Raw genomic sequence first — 6,000 nt, forward strand, 5'->3', positions numbered from 1 at the left:
TGCATGAATCAGGCCTTCAGGGTCAAATTTCTGCAACGAAACCACTACTAAAGGACACCAATAATCAGAAGAGACTTGCTTGGGCCAAAAAACACGAGCAAAGGACATTAGACCAGTGGAAATCTGTCCTTTGGTCTGATGAGTCCAAATTTGAGATTTTTAGTTCCAACCACTGTGTCTTTGTGAGATGCAGAGTAGGTGAATGGATGATCTCTGGATGTGTGGTTCCCACCGTGAAGCATGGAGGAGGAGGTGTGATGTTGTAGGGGTGCTTTGCTGGTGACAGCGTCAATTATTTATTTAGAGTTCAAGGCACACTTAACCAGCATGGCTACCACAGCATTCTGCAGCGATACGCCATCCTATCTGGTTTGCGCTTAGTGGGACTATCATTTGTTTTTCAACAGGACAATGACCCAACACACATCCAGGCTGCGTAAGGGCTATCTGACCAAGAAGGAGAGTGATGGAGTGCTGCATCAGATGACCTGGCCTCCACAATCACCTGACCTCAACCCAATTGAGATGGTTTGGGATGAGTTGGACCGCAGAGTGAAGGAAAAACAGCCAACAAGTGCTCAGCTTATGTGGGAACTCCTTCAAGACTGGAAAAGCGTTCCAGGTGAAGTTGGTTGAGAGAACGTCAAGAGTTTGCAATGCTGTCATCAATGCAAAAGGTAGCTACTTTAAAGAATCTAAAATCTATTTTGATTTGTTTAACACTTTTTTGGTTACTACATGATTCCATATGTGTTATTTCATCGTTTTGATGTCTTCACTATTATTCTACAATGTAGAAAATAGGACAAGTAAAGAAAAACTTGTGTCCAAACTTTTGACTGGTTCTGTATATTATTATTTTTGTAATTTTTTTGTGTGTGCCTGCTTTTCATGTTATTTTAACATTAATACGTGTCACACATCAGTTTGCAAACAATGTAAAAAACTAAATAATTGAGTTAACAAAGCCGCATGCAAAGATTATCTCTTTTTTGCTTTCTTGAGTAAGGTAGCTCCAAAATGCAGGTGTTTCAGCCTAGCTCAGTGCCTGCTGTGGTGGTGGGTTAACCAGCAGATAATACAGAGCGTAGGGGTTGGTAATGTTCTCTCATTGCGCCGTGATTGGCTCAGTGATCTGTCACTCATCAGGACACTATTTCACCGCAAAATCTATGTGGAGAGCTCGAAAATAGATTTACATTAGGAGCGCTCATTCAAGAAGGCTCAAGGTCATAAAATGACGTCAAATCATGTTATATCTACATAGCTTTAAGTGGACTGATCATGTCAACATGTTACTTTCAAAATCTTAGCTAGCAAGCTAGACAAGCAGTCATCGTCATGAATCAAGTTGACAATCTACTGGCAAATCCTTTTCAATCCTTGTCATATGAAGATAAATTATAGATACAATCTATTGGTGCTCATTAGGGGTGCTAATTGGACATAAACATTACACAACAAGTTGGAAATCGCAAAGTGGCTAACTGCAAGCTTTCCAAAGCAATCCCTAGCCTGATATTCAGTGGAGTGGGTGTGTGGTCCAAGTCTGGGTTTAAGGGTCTCATTTCCAAGCTCCCAGTTGTCTTGCATCCAGGGAACGCCAGGCTTTGATGACAAAATGTGCCCACATGAAGTGTGCCTGTTCAAGTGAGCACAGAACAACAAGGTGAGTCCAAAAATGTCTTGTAGGCTGATGCATAATGGTGTAATATACCAGGGAGATATGTATACTGTAGCTTAGAAAGTAATACTAAGTGTATGTTGTGTAGTAAGCTGTTAGTAGCCCATGTGCCTCACCCTAATAGTTTGGTCCCTTTCCCCCTCTTAACTTAGCCTACTGTTCTGACTTGTTGGTGCAGATGTAACCTATAGCCTGTTTTAGAGAAATGTAATCATTGAATATTGTAAGAGCTTTCATTGTCTGCTTATATGCCCCCTGTATTTATCCTACGGCTCTGACTTGGTGTACAGGGAGAATACTCTAAAAACGGCTCATGTTCTGAATTCTGTCGCTGTACATTTCAAAAGTGCTGAACAAATAGTTATATTGACTACATGCATCCTAACTCGCTCATTAATGTCTTAATCAAAATTACGGATTACCTCTTATCTGCTCGTCGTTCCCTTATGTCATAGTTTCTATGTCTCAAATTGTCTGTAGAAAACACATTTGTTTAAGCAAGTCAGCCATTCCATTTATGTTTTTTATATTTTACATTTTTTAAATTGAACCTTTATTTAACAATGCATGTCGCAGGCAGTAAAGGACGCTGAATTAACTGTTTCGCTGCCAAATCAAATTTTATTGGTTACATACACATGATTAGCAGATGTTAACGCGAGTGTAGCGAAATGCTTTTGCTTCTAGTTCTCGTCGTTGTTGGTAATCAAGCCTACCACTGTAGTGTCGTCTGCAAACTAGATGATTGAGTTGGAGGCGTGCATGGCCATGCAGTCGTGGGTGAACAGGGAGTACAGGAGAGGGCTGAGAACGCACTCTTGTGGGGCCCCAGTGTTGAGGATCAGCGGGGTAGAGATGTTGTTTCCTACCCTCACCACCTGGGGGCGGCCCGTCAGAAAGTCCAGGACCCAGTTGCACAGGGCATGGTGTCTAATTATACAAGTCTGAAACTTAATTTTCTCAATTGGTATTAAGGGACCAAATGTGTACCAGGAAAACATTCCCCACACCAGTACATCACCACCACCAGACTGTACCAGGCAGGATGATTCCATGGACTCATGCTTTACGCCAAATCCCGACTATGCCATCAGCATGACGTAACAGGAACCGGGATATGTCGGACCAGGTGATGTTTTTACACACTTCAATTGTCCAGTGTTGGTGATCACGTGCTCATTGGAGCCGTTTCTTGTTTTTAGCTTATAGGAGTGGAACCCGGTGTGGTCTTCTGCTGAAATAGCCCATCTGTGACAAGGACAAGGATTTTGCGTTCTGAGATGCCATTCTGCACACCACTGTTATACTGTACCGTTATTTGTCTGTTTGTGGCCCGCATGTTAGCTGGTACGATTCTTGCCATTTTCCTTCAACCACAGGACTGCTGCTGACTGGATGTTTTTTTCACACCATTGTCAGTAAACTGTCGATACTGTCGTGCGTGAAAAGCCCAGGAGGGGAGCCGTTTCTGAGATATTGGATCCGGCACGCCTGGCACTGACGATCATACTATGCTCAAAGTCACTTAGGTCACTTGTTTTGCCCATTCTAACGTTCAATCCAACACTAAGTGAATGCCACGATGCCTTATATATAGCAAGCCACGGCCATGTGACTCACTGTCTTTAGCAGCGATCCATTTTCGTGATGTACCTAATAACCTGTCCAGTGAGTTTTGGTAAACCAAAACATAAATATAGAAAAAAGGAGTTGCCTGGTAATGTGTATGTAAAATAGAAATTGTGTGAGTAATAATATCAGTGAAGACCACCACCTCTTCCAGGGAAATAGGAGACACTACATTTCCCTCAGCCAGAATAATTGTCTCTAAACCAATTTTGGATGGGGTGAGATGCTAGTGCCTGGGAATACAATTTAAAGTTTGGTACGGGTAGTCCTCCTATTTCTATCTCTCTTTGTAAGTGTGTTCATTTTATCTGGGATCGTTTACCTTGCCATACACAGTGAAACCGCACTATACATGTTATCCCAGTAGCCAGAAGGGGGAACCATGGGAAGCATTGAACTACAGAAATTAAGCCGTGGCAATATATACATTTTGACAATAGATATTCTTCTTATTAATGCAACTGGGATATTATTCCATCTACTGAGGTCAGATTTAATTGATTTGAGCGTTCGGTTAAAGTTTCTGCCAATGGTTTTATCTAAGGAAGGAAATATATCTACTCCCAAATATTTAAAATGGGAAACGATTGGGATTCCATAAGTAGAGATGGAGTCCTCCATTAGGGTCTTGAGAGGCATAGGGCTGATTTGGTTGAATCTATTTTAAAAGTTAGGTATCTATGATCCTTAATGTGTTTGGGAGCTATTGAGATACATTGTCTAGATATAGCAAAATATTGTCTGTGTACAAATAATGAGATTAAGTAGATTCTCAGGAAATGTGTGTTATTTCCTTCGATTCATGAATTGCCTGGGCCAGGGGTTCCATGGAGTATATATAAACAGTGTCACGGTCGTCCTCTTCATCTGACGAGGAAAGGCGAGAAGGATCGGAGGACCAAAATGCGGCGTGATATGTGTTCATCATGAATTTTAATAAAGAAAACACTGAACACTGAAACACTATACAAAACAGTAAACAAAATAACAACCGTGAAGCTAATGCGAGCTGCGCTGAAACAAGCCATCAACATAGACAATCACCCACAAACAAACAGTGCAACCCTGGCTACCTAAGTATGATTCTCAATCAGAGACAACTGATGACACCTGCCTCTGATTGAGAACCATACTAGGCCGAAACATAGAAATACCCAAATCATAGAAAAACAAACATAGACTGCCCACCCCAACTCACGCCCTGACCATACTAAATAATGACAAAACAAAGGAAATAAAGGTCAGAACGTGACAAACAGAAACATATTCAAATTACAAGTCAACTGACCATTTTTTATATATTTACAATCAGCCACTTGCTGCTATTTTATTTACTTGCACAAAGTGTTGCTTTTTCGATATCTGCCCACATTGACCGAAAAACATAACATATTACAAAACCCCATCTGTTACAACACTGAACACAGTGAGTGATGGTCTGACTCAAGTGTGTCACATCAATTCAGGGCTCCATGCTGTGCTCATTGATGTTGCAGCACATCTCTACACTCAGGTTGACGTCAGAGACACTTTCTATCACCTTGACACCTTCCTCCTGCTCCTCCTCCTCAAAACAAAACATTAGCAAGCCAGTCTATATCCCAGGCTAAAGATAAAACCAAAACATTTAGCAAGCCAGTCTATATCCCAGGCTAAAGATAACACCAAAACATTAGCAAGCCAGTCTATATCCCAGGCTAAAGATAAAACCAAAACATTAGCAAGCCAGTCTATATCCCAGGCTAAAGATAAAACCAAAACATTTAGCAAGCCAGTCTATATCCCAGGCTAAAGATAAAACCAAAACATTTAGCAAGACAGTCTAAAACTCAGGCTAAAGATAAAAACCGAAACATTTTGCGAGCCGGTCTAAAACCCAGGCTAAAGGTAAACCAAAACATTTAGCGAGCCAGTCTAAAACCCAGGCTAAAGGTAAAACAAAAACATTTAGCTAGCCAGTCTAAAACCCAGGCTAAAGATAAAAACCAAAACATTTAGCAAGCCAGTCTAAAACCCAGGCTAAAGATAAAAACCAAAGCATTTAGCGAGCCGGTCTAAAACCCAGGCTAAAGGTAAACCAAAACATTTAGCGAGCCAGTCTAAAACCCAGGCTAAAGGTAAAACAAAAACAATTAGCTAGCCAGTCTAAAACCCAGGCTAAAGATAAAACCAAAACATTTAGTGAGCCAGTCTAAAACCCAGGCTAAAGGTAAAACAAAAACATTTAGCTAGCCAGTCTAAAACCCAGGCTAAAGATAAAAACCAAAGCATTTAGCGAGCCGGTCTAAAACCCAGGCTAAAGGTAAACCAAAACATTTAGCGAGCCAGTCTAAAACCCAGGCTAAAGGTAAAACAAAAACATTTAGCTAGCCAGTCTAAAACCCAGGCTAAAGATAAAACCAAAACATTTAGTGAGCCAGTCTAAAACCCAGGCTAAAGGTAAAACCAAAACATTTAGCGAGCCAGTCTAAAACCCAGGCTAAAGGTAAAACCAAAACATTTAGTGAGCCAGTCTATATCCCAGGCTAAAGGTAAACCAAAACATTTAGCGAGCCGGTCTATATCCTAGGCTAAAGGTAAACCAAAACATTTAGCAAGCCAGTCTAAAACCCAGGCTAAAGGTAAACCAAAAACATTTAGCGCGCTAGTCTACAACCCAGGCTAAAGGTAAACCAAAACATTTGGCA

This window comes from Oncorhynchus kisutch, linkage group LG23, assembly GCF_002021735.2.
Source record: "Oncorhynchus kisutch isolate 150728-3 linkage group LG23, Okis_V2, whole genome shotgun sequence".
NCBI lineage: Eukaryota > Metazoa > Chordata > Actinopteri > Salmoniformes > Salmonidae > Oncorhynchus > Oncorhynchus kisutch.